This window comes from Chionomys nivalis, chromosome 20, assembly GCF_950005125.1.
Source record: "Chionomys nivalis chromosome 20, mChiNiv1.1, whole genome shotgun sequence".
Taxonomy (NCBI): domain Eukaryota; kingdom Metazoa; phylum Chordata; class Mammalia; order Rodentia; family Cricetidae; genus Chionomys; species Chionomys nivalis.
Genome location: NC_080105.1, coordinates 11,525,547 through 11,540,448, shown reverse-complemented (window position 1 = coordinate 11,540,448; position 14,902 = coordinate 11,525,547). Strand labels below are relative to the sequence as shown.

Sequence of the window (14,902 nt, the reverse complement as noted above, 5' to 3'; positions counted from 1 at the left end):
TAAAAATGTACAATAGCCGGGTGGTGGTGGCGCACGCCTTTAATCCCAGCACTCGGGAAGCAGAGGCAGGCGGATCTCTGGGAGTTCGAGACCAGCCTGGTCTACAAGTTCCAGGACAGGCTCCAAAACCACAGAGAAACCCTGTCTCGATAAATAAATAAATAAATAAATAAATATAAAAAAAATAAAAATGTACAATAATCTTGCAGAGACAGATGCACCAAAAGGATAAGTAATGTGTCCAGTGCTACATGGGATGAAAAGCAAGCCAGGGCTCTTCATTCCTACACACCATCTCCTGTCTAGATTGCTTTCACATTTCCAGCTCAGCTCCTCACTGGGCTTAGAGCTACCAAAGTCAGGGACTTTAACTGCTTTTGCAGTCAGTACAGGAAGTCATAGTTCTGAGCATGGTCAGTGAGAAGTGGAGGTCTGAGACAAAATCCCAGGGCTCATTCTCTTGGACTTACCGTTTCTGCTTATTCTGCCTTTGTTTACCTCTCTGTGCTGCTGAGGATGTACCCCCCAGGCAAGTGCTTTTTTATCTGAGTCTCATCCCAGTAACCTGAGCTTCTTGACTCTTCCTTGCTGCTTGGCCAAATCAGTGCCGTCTTTGGGACAGGCAGACTTCAGTCATACACCCAGAAGGGCAAGTAGAAAAGAACCAATGAAGAGCTTGTAGAAACGTCCAGATGGCTCCTTCCTTCTACTTAGGCTGCCACCCCACCCCTCAGGCACAGCCACCAACCATGTGCCAGGTGTGTGTTGGCCACAACTCCACACAGTATCAGTTCAGACACCAACTCCCACATCCCTCTGGCCCCAAGGCTCTGCTGTTCTCCCTGCCTAGCAAGCTTCTTCCCCAAAAGAATGAGGGAAGCATCTGTCTGGACTGGCAGCTCAGCAGGACTGTCTGCCCATCTCCTCCTCCCCCATACAGCTGGGAATCCTTCCATCACTGCCTCCCAAAGATCCAAGACCTGGATAACCTGGAGAGCGATAAGAGCCTCACTGAAAAGGCAGCTTGCAAACCTCCCCTCCCCGGGCTCGTTCTCTCTCGCTCTCTTCTTTCTCCCTCTCTCTCTCTCACACACACACACACACACACACACACACATGCCCCACTCCCTGCTTCTGTGCCCCACATCCCCAGGCTGTCAGGAGGCTATATCCCACCTGAAGCATTAGTCAACTTCAAGCTAGGGGATAGGGTTTTCCGTTAGCTGCCTTGGGTTTCTTATGCATTTTCTGTAGTAGACAAAGCATGATGTATGCAAGGTGGAAAGCCCATCCCATCTCAAAAGGGGCAGTTTTCACCCCCTCTGACAGCAGTAGAAAACTCATTACTCTGAGTTTTATGCCATGCCTCAAATGCAGGCTGTGGTTAACGTAACTCAGCTATTCATTTGTAGGCTGATCCTTACCAGTAGGTTTCCCTGTCTCCACAGACCTTCCCTAACGCTACTCTAGACCTTAGCCTGTTTCCTTCCTAAGTGCCCTCCTCTCTATTCACCTCGGTCAGTTGTAATCCTTATAACCCTTTTACTCTTAGCCTTGGGCCTTGCTTGGTTTCCGGTTCCTATCTATAACCTGGAGCTAAATGTTCTTCCTGGCTAGAGGGTACTGAGGGGAATGTCATCTGTGAAGGGACCAGGGTTTAATTAAGAGTTTGATTCCTGTTTTTCCTTTGCTTTCTTTTTTTCTTTCTTTCTTTCTTTTTTTTTTTTAACATATGGGACTTGGTGATTCAAGACATTAGTGGGATTGCTGAGGTTCAAATTCTTCATACCCTGTCTTCTCCAGATTCACAGGTTCACGGTGCCCTGGGTTCTCTTTCCTGTCTTTTTGTAATTAAAAGAATGAGAAGATCTTCATTTGCATTCGTTAGAGCCTGACTAAAATAAAGATAGTATCGGAAGTACACTAGTCTAAAAGATTAGGAGGCATTGTTTGGAAGAACTTGGAGAGTGCTCAGCAATCACTGATCTAGAAATAGATTAGAAACTCCCGGAGGACAGGATGCCTGTCAGGTTCACTATGGCATCTTCAGGGCTGCCTCACAGGGAATGGAACTCCAGAAGTCCCTTCAGGTTTGGGAGGGAGTCGCCCCCGTAGCTCCCTCGGTGACAGAGAATGGAGCCAGAGGGTTTCAGTTGAATCCGACCCTGACATCTGGCCTGTAACAGTCAGAGGGCTGGCCTCTTCTGGTCCCTTGCGTCCTCTCTACAGCCCTAATTTTCCCCCAGTCTTTATGAAGCTTAGACGTGGGTACTTGCAGAGTGTCCTCTTCTCCTGGGTCTTGGGGTGGGAGAACAGAAGGCACGCACGGCCCCCTCACCTCTGTGGTATGGGCCAAGAGGAGTGAGAAGGAGTTGGTTGGCAGGGGTGAGGAACAGGGGAAAGTCAAGTGGAGACTTGTTTAGAGGATAGAGCCTAGGTCACCATGCATGCTAGGTTAAGTGCCCTATCGCTGGGCCACACCCCCCAGCCTGGGGAGACACTGGGAGTATGCCAGCAGGTGTTTATGTGGAACAAAAATCAGGTTGTCTCCATATTGGGATTAGACAAGGACTGGCCTCTTATGTGTACACCACATATCTGAACTCAGGTTGCACCTCCATCTCACGCTTGCATGCCTCTTCTTAGTTTGAGATAGGGCTTCCATAAGCTGGCTTAGGCTGGCCTTGAACTTACTCTGCAGCCCAGGCGTGCCTCAGTGTCCCTGGAAGCTGGGACAGCAGGCTTGACTGGAACACATACTGGATCTGGTGTACATGGCCAGAGGAACCTGCAATCAGAACCTTGAGGTGCCAGACACTTCCAGAAGGTCCCAGATACCTCCAGAAGGTCTCTTACTGTCATTGGGGGTAGAAATGGACTTACCTGTCAAGTCTCAGATGGAGAAAACCCCTCTCAGCAAGAAGACCAAGCAGGTGGCTGCTCAAAGAGAGGGTTCCCTTACTATGTCCTCATAGATTGCCTGGTCCAGCTGCCTGGGAAACACAGGTCTGGGCAAGGCCAGGAGACCAGCACTGCAATTAAAGCAGCCCCACAATTGGGAGTTCCCAGGAGATCCTTGCCCGCCTCCAGGTCCCTGTGTCCTGGAGCCTGCAGTGGTTGGCAAAAAGCAGGAAAGGGAAAGGCGGACAATGGGCTTGCTGCCATGTCCTCATGTTTTTATGCTGGGGTACACCTTCCCAGGCCTTTCTGGGTGGAAACATCTTGACCAGAGACCTCAAGGTAGCACCATGATTTCGACTTCTGGCAAGCATCCCAAAAAGAGAGTAAGATACAATTCCAGGCTGCCTTGGGCTTCATTAACAAGTTTCCTATCTCTCCTCAGCTTGGAAATCTCTGAAGCAAGGTCAAGTGGGAGTTTAATAGTCATCCCTGGGCCTGTACAGAGGGCAGTCTTTGAACTCTGCCCACAGGTGGGTGGTTCCCACCACCAAATCACTTATAATTGAAGCAGGAGGGGTGAGCGCCTACAGGGAAATGCCTGGGCTTCCTAGGGCTCTCTGGCCCTCATACCTCGCTCTAGAATCAAAGGTTCTACAAACTAGCCTATACAACCAGCCACGGCATCCCTCTTCCAGCCATCCCAGCATGGCTAGGGACACCACCCTCTTCCTGGTAGACACTAGCATGCTAGGGAACGGTTGTTGTACTTCGACAGTGTAGGGTCTCACATCAGATTCCAAGAGTGGACACGTTAACAGCTGTATACCTCCAAGGGAGCCTCCTCAACACACAGCTACACCTTTACCAGGGAAAACTGTCTCCCCTGTGCGCATGGAGTGGGCTAAGTGTGGGGTGGCCAAGGAGGAGACTGAAGGCAATACAGAGCCCTCCTGGATGGTGCACTCAACTCCAGCCTACACATTTCCTGTGGGAGCATTTGGATGTTTCCTTAGTAGGAAAATGTGTCCCCAATAGAAGCAGCTTCTCCTGGGCCCACTCAGTCTGCCCCCGCCTGACTTTGTCTAATGCTAGTTAGGCTGAGACAAGCTTCTTGTCTTCCCCAAGTGTAAGACTGGACCCTCCCATGCTTTGCTCTCTCTTGGGGAGACTCGGCCAGACTTGGGCCATCTCCATCTGAAGAACACACAGAGAAGTTCCCTCGTATTTGTTTTTCTTCCTGTCCTTAGATGCCAACATCATTCCAGAACTAGGCAGCTGGGAAAGCCATTGACTTTGTTTGAAGCAGGGGGCTGGAGGAGATGGAAAACGAGGAGAGTGAACTCCCACCAGACAATGGCCAACTGGGATATAATTCTCCCTGCCCTGGGTCTTTCCACACTCTGATTGAGATGGAGTACCTGGACTTTGGTGGAGTGCACGGAAGCCCAACTGGCGTGCATGGCCCCTGACCCTATTCTACCCGCTGCCTCTCCTAGGCATTCTGCACTACCATTCCGAGCAAGAAACTAATTTTCAGGCTCCAAGAGAACAATGCCAGCTGATGATCCAGCATGCTTCTGCAGGTAGTCTGAAATTAAAGCTAGTCAAAGGGACAAGTGAGATGGAGACCAGAAGACAAAAGTAGAAAATTACTCCTTGCCACAGTTTTCAGTTGTCACTGACCACAGTCAGGTCGTCACATTAATTCCTTCACTAGAGTAAGCTGATAAAATGCTTGTGCACCCTAAGCCGTCCCTCCTCGACCTACATGAAGACCTTATGACCCTCTCTCGCATACAGAAACCTCAGCTTCAGGCATTGTGCTTCCTTTGAAGCACTAACAAATTGTTTTACATGGCTTTGCTTATACTGGCCCATGTGATTCCCACAGCAATTCTATATAAGGCACAATATATTTTGCAAACACAAAAAGAGAGGCCAAGTGGCTTGCCCACCAGCACACAGACAACAGGCAGCAGAACTAGCTGCTATAACCAGGTGTCATAGATCCATTGCTGTTGGGTGATAAAATACACTGATAAAAATCACTTTAGGGGAGAAAGAGTTATTTAGCTCACAGTTCCAGTCCCTCACTGGAGGGACGTCAAGGCAGGACCCCGAATCAGCCATGCATGTTCACGATCAAGAGCAGACAGAAAAGGAATCCATTCAGGCCTACTACTCAGACCTCTTTGCCTGTTCATCTCAAATTCAGGACCCAAAGCCAGGGAATGGGGCCATCCGCTTTTATTTTTTTATTAAAATGTTTTAAATTAAAATGTAATCACATCACTTTCTCCCCCTCTTTCTTCCCTCCAACCTCTCCCATGTCCCTCTTCACCCCGTCTCACACCGATGGCCTCTTTTTCTTTGATTATTATGATATATATTACACTTCTAGTCTGAGTCTTCCCACATTAATGTAATTAAGACAATCCCTCACAAGCATGCCCACAGGCCGGTCTGATCTAGATAATCCTTCACTGGGACTTTTTCCACGTGATTACAGACTGTCGTTTGACAATTAAACTAATATCACAATTGTTTTGCCAACCGTTTGCCTGATTCCATGCCCTGTGTTTTCATCACGTCAACCTGATCCACAGGGTTGGTACATAAGGCTTTAGAGCTCATGTCTTGCCAGACAGCAGCTTGCTGCCGGGGCGCGGGGAACTCTCCCTGGAGACAGTGTGGCATGGTTGGAGTACCACGTTAGCTGTCATGGTCCAGTTATGTGCACTCGTCACCTGGTGGGGTGGTGGGGTGCTTCCATGCTAGATGTATGTCTACATTCCTGCGTCCCCAAGTCTCCATTCTTCTATGATTTTAAGAAAGGAATTATACAGAAAGCAGCTGGGCTCTGGGGGTCCAAACTGAGACTTCTTAGAGCTGAGCAGAGAGGAAGCGACTTGGGGAAGAACTGTTTTGGGGTGGTGCAGGCCAAGAAGCAGGTGCTACAGATAGGATGCTATTTAGGAATTCTTCCCACCCTTGAAGCCTGGCAGGCGTTTTAGTTTTTGAACAATTTGGAAACTTAGACTTGAATCCTTGATGTAGGTCCTTGTAAAAGTAACTGCAGGAGGTTTCTAAGTAACAGAGGTCTGGAGGTACTATTAGAAGGCCCAGGGAGGCTGTCCATACAGCTTTCCTGATCTGGTAGATGAGAAGATGAAGGCTCAGGAAAAGCCATGGGTGCTGCCCACACCTGTCCACCAACCACTGTGCCCACACCTGCCCACCAGCCACTGTGGTTGTTGAGACTTTGAGCAGACGCAGCTGCAAGTCTGGCCAGGGGAGAAGTCCAAGGCAGCTGGAAACCCTTCCCGGGCTCCTTGGGTAACCAGCTCCCTTTGCTGCGCAGGTGGAGGAGGGGGGTGCTTCTGGGCTTCTCTTGTTTTCCCCCACCTGCCTGCAGTGCGGTTTGTCTGCTGGCGCCACAGAGGCATTAAGGCTGGGGGAATTTGATCAGTAAAGAGGGGGTGTTGCCTCAAGATGTGAGCCCAGTACAATCCTCCCTCCTCCTCCCCTTGACTGCTGAGATGCCCCTCCACCTTCCATCGGGGGCTCCGGGGCTAAACCTCTAAAGGCTGCAACAATAAGACAGCCGCCCTGTATATTCAGCTTCTCTTCTGGAACACTGCTCCCCGGGACCCTGCTGCTCAGGGGCTGGGTGGACCTAGCTCAGGATGGGGTCAAGTGGAAGGTCAGGCGCAGCCCTGGGGCTCCTTGTCTCCTTCCCTCGACAGGTTTTAGTGCTCTTTAGCTGTGTCCAGGCTCCTGCTCTCATGTCACACTGTTATCTCGCTGAAGCAGAGAGCAAGAAAGAAGGATCCTGGGTCCAGGGGCACAGTAGCTCTCAAGCCTGCTTGGGTTAGTGTGTTCCTCTCCCGCAGATGACCAAACCCACGCCATCAGCCACGTAGAGCAACTCCTGTCCAGCGCTCTGTCCGGCCTACTGCAGCCCCAGATGCTGCTCTCTGGTTCCTGCAAACCCCAGAACAATGCCAGCCCTAAGACATGTCCTGGAGGAAGTCCTCTGCCTTGGGGGACTTTCTTGAGGGTTTCTGCTTCTCTGCATGCCTGGTCTTTATGTAATTCCTTCCCTCACTGAAACAGGAGCCAAGCTCTTCGGGATTCCTCAACATTACTGTCCTCTTCCTGTGTGCCTGGGATAGCACAGTACACCCAGAGGGCTACCATGAGCCTGGCCCCCATCAATCTCAGTCATCCGGCTGCATCCAGCCTGTGCCCAAAGCACTGGACACACGGTGCTCGTTCTCTTTCAAAGGACTTCTAATCTCAGCTGGGAGGAAAGACAAGAGCGGAAAAGCTAAATCTTTACACCTGAGAACAAATGCTTCCTAGGAGCAACAAGATCATACCGTAGAATTCAGGGAACAGAGCTATAAGAGGTGTGTGTGGGGGTCTCTCCTTGTGGCTCCTGCCCTTCTCTCCTCCTAGACCAGCAGGAGTAGGCCCTCAGATGTGTTATCTCCCGGACATGTGGCACAGCCCCACCACCCAATGTCATTGGGGTACCCAGGAAAAGGTGCTGGCAACCCCCCAGCTTTGTCTCCCTCTTACCTCCTTCCCTCTCTCCCCACTCCGTGCATGTCTCTACTCAATTCTCCCTTTACAGCAGGAATATAATGTTCGGCTGCCTTACACCCACTCCGAGCGCTGCCAGCGAATAATGACTAAGGTGGTGGGTGGAAGTACAGCAAGTCGAGACCAATTTAGCAGTCCAGGGTGCCAGGAGGAGGGTGGTTTAGCATCAAATGGCTTTGCAACAGCAATGAGAGTGAAGCTGCCCCCAAAGCCAGCAGGCCACCGAGCCAAGTACACAGCCCTGCCCTGAATGCCTGGGGCAGGGGTTGCACCAGCCACCTGGAAGTCTGCTGGATGAGAGGCACACACCGGGTTTCAAAGCCAAGAGCAGAAGCCACTCCCATCCCTGACTTCATCTCTACTTGAGGGACCCCTTTCTTGTATGTTTCTCAAACTGGGGGTTTCAACCAGACTGGATCCTCCCCTGGGAGGAAATGCAGCTGTGAAGAACCCATAGCTACCCCCAAACTGCTCTAGGGATAGGAGGAATTGAGGTTCTGTGGTGTTAGGGAATGGGCACACCTCGGGTCATGCCACAGAGAAGCAACTCAGGACTACAGGATGTGGACCTTTGGGTCTTAAGATCTTGGGAGTCCCTGGAGGCTTGTGTCACATGGCAAGATTGTGCATGGTATCACAGGAAAGCAAATTTTAAAAGGACAGGCGATGGCAGGGAATGAATAAATTGGGGGGGGGGAGAGAAAGAGAAAGAGAGAGGACAGTCTTCTCCAAGTGTGACAAGGCAAAGCCACTGGTGGTCTGCAGGGGGGCAGCCTTTGTTCCAGGTAGAGGACACAACCCACATCACATCTATGTAGGTGACAATTTAGCCTGTGACTTAGTAAGAAAAATTAGACTTCTACTGTACTGATTGGGACAATCCCCTCTCTACACTATCTCCTTCCATTCTCCTGCCCACGCTTTCTTCCTATGGCACTCCACCCTCAACTGGGGGAGCTCCCATGGCTGATAAACTGTGGAGTCTGGATCCACACAGGGTGTTGACTCACAGCAAAGAAGTTGTGGCCATGTTTTATTCTGGAACTTACCTGCTATGTCCAAGGTGAAATAGGTAAAACATGCATCTTGCCAGTCCAGTTACATATGATTAATTCAGCTTCTCTGAAGGAAGCATTTATTCTAAAGTGGACTCATCAATAAATGTCACGAATTAACTAATTTTAAAGAGAAATCTAACATATTAAAGTCATTCTTTAAAATAAACCGCAAACAGATATCCCATTCCTAGCTATTTCCTGGCTTGATTTGAGCTTAACAGATACACGACATATACGTATATAGCAGTCAGGAGTTAAGAGAAGCACAATAAAACTAAAGAAAAAATTGAGGTCTTTATCATCCTCAATTGACAATAGTTATTAGAGTAGTGGAGCTCTTACAATTAAGAAATTTCACCACATTTGTTTGTTGTTAGTTTGTTGGTTGGTTGGTTGGGGGCATATGTGCTATGAGGCCAAGGGCACCTTGTAGGGAGAGTCGGTTCTCTCCTTCCACTACGTGGGACCCAGGTAGCCAGGCTTGGTAGCAAGTACCCTTACCTACTAAACCATCCTGCTGGCCCAAATTTTAAAGATATTTTTTTCTTTGTTTATTATACTTTTGTCAATAACTTAGGGAGCCTACATCTGTTTAACTCATAAGGCCAGGGCCTGAGAGACTAGCTCCGGGCTAAGGCACAGTCTTAACACAGGCAAGGCCCTGGGTTCTACATCCAGTACTACTCCCTCCCCTCAAAACATCAGTGACTTCCAATAACCTCATAACTCTGCTTCAACGAGGACTCAAGTCAGTTGGGTTTTGGGCTCAACGCTCAGGTGAAAACTCTGGGTGAATTCCTTGACTTTTTCCTCACCTGCCAGAGGGTGAAGGAACAGCATAGGGCAACTGGGAGGTTTTCAGTAACAATAACAGGAAGCTCTCTTTTAAAGTAGAGCTTCTATGCCCAAAAAAGACCTATAAAATAATTGTTTGGGGGAGTCTGGATGCACTGAAAAGCAGACCTGGATGTGTGCTGGCACAGGACTCTAATCCTAGCGCTTGAGAGTTGGTCCGGGAGGAACAGAACTTCAAGGTCATCTTTGGCTCCATAGACAGTTCAGGGCCAACTTTGGGGAGTACACAAGATCCTATCCCATAAAAGTCAAAAGACAACAACAACAACAACAAACCCTCAATGAGTCTTAACATAAACTGCTGTTTCTGAGGCAGTTGTCTACTTCTGGGTTCTCGGTTGGTAAGACCTCCCAAACTCCTCAGCAGTGCTCTGGAACTATCTAAGGAGGTGGCAGTCAGGGCCTAGAGAAAGCAGCAGCCTACAGAAATGACTCTGCTAAAGAGGCTGGCAGGCCAGCCCAGCCAGGCCTGAGTTTAGCCAAGGTCTCTTGCCCACTCTCCTAAACCTTAAGAGTAGTAACTCTGGGGGCCAAGCTGCTGCCGACCTACCGGTGACAGTCACCCACCAAGCTGCAGGCCTACTGGAGACAGTCATCTGCCAAGCTGCCAACCTACCGGTGACAGTACCTACCACTTTTCATTCACCTGTCAGGAGGGAGGTGGCAGGTTCCCCAGAGGGTTCTTTCCAGCTCTGGGCTACAACATGGAAGACGGACTGACCTTACCTATAACTATTCTACCTACTCTCTACATCTCACTCAGATTCAGCTTCCAGACTGAGCGCCCGCCAAACTGCCTCCTCTCTGGCACCCCCAGTTCACTTCCATCCTGATGCAACTGTTGTGTTGAAGACAGTGTGACCCCATTTTCAGTGCGACTGTCACGAATTTGTAAATGCTAGGTTCTCTTTCTAACTCCCATCACCAAGTTTAGCCTCCAAGGATTAGTCCCACTCATTTCTCTAGCGCCTCACCCAGACAAGACATTTAACAAACGGTGAAATAAGGGCTGGGAGCATCGCTCAGTTAGTAGAGCATGCATGAAGACCTGGGTTTGATCCCTCGCACTGAATTCAGGCACATGCCTATAATCTAAGTACTCTGAAAGGAACAGAAATTCAGAGTCACTCTTAATTACATAACGATTTCAGGCCAGCATGGCCTACACAAGATCCTGTCTCAAAAACAATTCTTAAACAAATAATAATGAACTGCAGGTTTTCAAGCTTGAGTAATGCTCTTGCACAGAGAAATGGCAATGACCATGGGCCCTTGAGAGCATATATGGCCAGCACAATACGAAACTGAATGAGTGACAAAGCTAAGAGCATTGTCACGTGAAGCTACTCTTGGCCTTGGATAAAGCCCAGCCTAACAGCAGCAGTTCACAGCCCTCAGAGAAGCCCCAGAGTGTCCAAAAGGCAGCAACAAGAAGACCCACTCAAAGGCAAACACAAAGAACTAATATGTAAATGGCCTGAAGAGTCCCCAGGCAGTTGCAAACTTTTTTTTTTTTAAACCCCACCTCATTGTTCTGCAACTACATGCCCTGAAGCTATGAAGGTACAAACTCCAGACCCCAGGTCTCAATCAGGTCTAGCACCTCCTCCTACCACATCTGCTTTTGTGTGTTAAACAAGAAGACACAGTAGGTAAAGTGAGGGTTTTCTTGTTTCTGAAAATTGTTAGGACCAGGGCCTGGGGTGGAGTAAGCTTGTCCAGGTAGAGCCTTATAGCAAGGGAAGTGAGGGTCTTTATCAGTGAAGTGTGCCTGTGTAGGAATCTGCCCCTGGAACCAGAGCCCCCAACCAGCCCTCTTTGCTAACACTCTGCTGAACAAGAAATCACTAAGGGCCTGGTCCAAGCAGCCAGACGCTGTACCCTGAGTTGGGATTCACTGTATGGTCTGTCTCAGAAACTCGGTGGTTCTTGGAAAGCTGTGGTAACAGTTCCAAATGGCAGCAATATCTCAGAAGAAGGTATGAGAGCTGGACCTAAGGAAAAGATGGGTTTAGGGGCTATCCCACAATGGCAGATCCTGTGGTTAAAGCAATGGTCTGACAGCACTCAGTAGATAACGTTAAACTGTGTTACAATATTGTTCAAACATGAGGTGACAATAAGTTGCTTAAAAGTCGGTTATTTATCATTATTTTATTCACTGTATATTTTTAGTTGTTTTCTGCTTTTGAGATTGTCTCCAGTAGCCCAGGCTGATCCTGAACTTCCTATAGTCTAGACTGGCCTTGAGTTTCTGATCCTTCTATCTCCACCACCCCCGGACAAGGTTTGTTTATAATCCTGTGCCGCCATATGAAGGTTTGTGTAGTGCTAAGGCTCATACCCAGAGCCCCTGCATTCTTTCAATAAACTGTATCTCCACCTGTGATATTCATTCCTCAGCTTCACTGTGGGTCCCAGAGCCTTGCATTCTGTAGCATCCAACAAAAATTTGTGAAATGAATGTTAAACAAGTACAAAGCATAAAAATAAGTTTTCAAGGCCATTTTTATCTAGTTGAGCCCATCTTCTTCTTCACCCATCCATGAAGACATGTGGCTTCTTAACACTGCATGGCAATTTTGCACTCTCACACTCAGAGAACTGGCACAGCCAGCCCACTCCACCCAGCACACTTCTTCTGCCTCAGCGCCTGCCAACCGTCGTAGGTAGATAGACACAGACAAGGACATCTCCTTCAGTCACCAAAGTGCACAAACTGAATTGTTAAAGCAGGTTTGCCTTGCAGAGTGTGCCAAGATTGTTAGAAATACTAAAAATATTAAAAATAAAATATTGAACAAAAGCGAATGTCTGGTCCTTCCGCTTGCATAGAAGCTCCCTAGAAAGATGCTCTTCTTTCTTTTTTCCACAGACTTTTCTTCTCACCTCTAGCAGGTGAGAGCTTGCTCTTCGGACCTCATTAGCTATAGGACCTGGGGGAATTCCCTTCCCTTTTGGTGCCTCAGTTTCTTACCTGGCAGACACAGAGTAAACCATATCTTATGCTAACCTGGTAGTTACGCTGTGAGGATAAAGGAGATAACAAATGAGATAATGTCTATGATGCACAGAAAATAGTCAGAAGAAAGGGCTGGGTAAATACAAGGTGTGGACCATGCCTGATTAGGGTGTATTCTCTGCCCACAGACTCCTGCCCACACTCTGCTCTGTGCCAACCTTGAACACTCTGACCCTATAAAAGCTATCTCTAATACCCATCCATGTGTGTATACCTTTCAAACACCTCCATTTTCCCTCTGCCTTCCCGCAGAAAATTGTTTTTGAACTTGAAGGAAGCTCAGGTTACAAACCCTCAAATGCCCCTACCAGCAGCCAGGGTCTACCTGCTGGAAGAATTGCATGTAGGCGGCTTATCTCTCTGTTGATGGGCTCTGAGACTAAGTAGATTCTGCTTCCAGGAAAACGCGGGGGCCCTGTGGTGGAGAAGCCCCGGTGAGGGCTGCCCAGAACCTGACGCACCTTATTGGCTGAACAGCAGCTCAAAGACCTTGTGGAAAAGCTGAGGGCAGTGTGGAAAGGCTGAAGACAGAAAGAATAGGTGCTTGGATTCCTAAACACCCCTTGTACTTGGGAAATTGAGGACCGAAGCCAACAGGTCTGCAGCGCTTTCCCCAGGCCTGGCAACCCAAGGGCAAGCAGAATACTCTCATGACCCACGGTTTAATCGCTTCCCCTTGGAGCAGGAAAGGAACCATCACCTGGATCTTAGTTGCCTGTTGCTACTGAGTTAAGTTAGAGCAGATTGAGCTGCCAGGGTAGGGGGGATCTGACCCCTGTGGAGAAGGAGCGAATTGAAGCCTGTGTGCCCCTCCGTACAAGTTTATTACTTGTTTTTCCTTCCAGAGAGACACAACGCACCTCCAAAGTTCCACTCGCAAGGTAAAGTTCACTAGCCAGTCCCCAACCGCTGGATCCTCTTTCGGGGGGGCTTCAGTGCCTGTGATCTCACTTCCTCACCTCTCAATTCTTCACCTCCACATTCATGTCACCTAACACATGTCTCCAAGATCAAATTCAGGTTTGGGAGGAATACCTCCCCCCCCCCCCACACACACACATCTGACAGAGACAAAGACAGAATGATTGACTGACGCACCTCATTTCCCCCGTCTAGGGTCAGATCAGCAACATACGCAGTGACAGGGGAGAAGACCCCCGCCCCCGCGCGCCCGACAGTTACGTACAGAAACAAAGACACCTAGACAGACGCAGGCATGGACAGACAAAGACCGACAGACGAGCGGACGCACTCCCGAAGTGGCAAGCTGCGGGGAGCGCAGCTGTCTTTGAGTCTGGGCCGCGGGCACGGCTGCAGACACTCCGCGGGGGAGGAACAGGACCCCGGGTACCCTCACCTTACCTGTCTGTCCTCCTGAGCCTCGGGGTTAGCTGCAAATGGCTGCAGATTTTGATTTTTTCGGTGTATTTTGTGTTGTGTCCCTGTCTCTTTTTCTGTAGAACTGCTGGACCCAGCGCTCAAGTCCCGCTTCCAGGAGCAGCAGGAAGGGCAGAGAAACTTTCGGACTGGAACCCCGTCGCAGCCGGCCCGCGCCCGCCCGCTTGCTCGGGCGCGCTGGCCTCAGCGCCGGGTCCCCAGCCGAGGGCGGGGCGGGGCGGGGCACGGGCGGGGCGGGGCCAGCGTCGCAGCCACTCATTGGCCCGTGCTGCCGGCGCCCCGTCCTGCTCTCTCCCCGGCCTTTGTTCCCGGCTGACAGCTGGGGTTGCTCTGACCTCCTGGCTCCCCTGCGCCCACAGCCCGCGCGAGTCCGACTTTGCAGTTTTTTCCGCTCTCTCTTCATCACACCCTACTCGGGAGCTCCCGTCTGCTCAGCCTTTCTCTCCCTTTCTCATGCCTTTCCCACCTTGCACTATCTTCTCGGTTCCCGCTCTCACTACCTGCATTCTGTTCGCCTTCGCATTTTCTTTACCCATTTTCTGCATTCCTCTCTACTGCTACCTCATACCAGTGATTTCTCCAGTACTTCTGCCCCAGCCCTGCAAAAAGGTTGGATTTCATGGTTCAAGGACCAAACTAGCGGCCTAGGAGGCTAACCAGGCTATGGCTTCCCCCAGCTGCGCTTATAGGCTGGAGCCTAGAGCAGCTGCGCTCCACTCCTCAACAATTTCAATTCAAATTTTGCCACTTCGGAAACCGGGCCTGGTGGTGCAAGCCGGTAATCCCAGCGGCTTGGGAGGCTGAAATAGGAGGGTTCTAAATTCCAGGACTGCGTGGGGACACAACGTTCAATGCCAGCCTAAAGCCTCGAAGTTCGATCTTGTCTCAAAATATAAAGTAAAAATATGAAAAGTACGGCTGGAGAAGTAGTTCAGTGGTAAAGGTTGAGACCTTAGTTTCCATCCCCAGAACAGAAAAGCAGCAGCCATTCACCCACTTTTTCACCTCCTGTCTGTGAAAAATAGGCCAGCCTAAAGGTAGAGATGCTTCCCAGAAAGTA

General features: G+C 49.6%; 1 protein-coding gene across 1 annotated transcript in view; it reads right to left on the bottom strand.

The window, feature by feature from the left end:
• The window catches only part of Lzts1 (leucine zipper tumor suppressor 1), a 53,379-nt gene extending 39,355 nt beyond the window's left edge, over positions 1 to 14,024 (bottom strand). The window contains exon 1 of the mRNA XM_057752890.1: positions 13,807 to 14,024. The gene's annotated coding sequence lies outside the window, so the exon portion shown is untranslated. The remainder of the gene's footprint in view (positions 1 to 13,806) is intronic.
• Between the last annotated feature and the right edge of the window lie 878 nt (positions 14,025 to 14,902).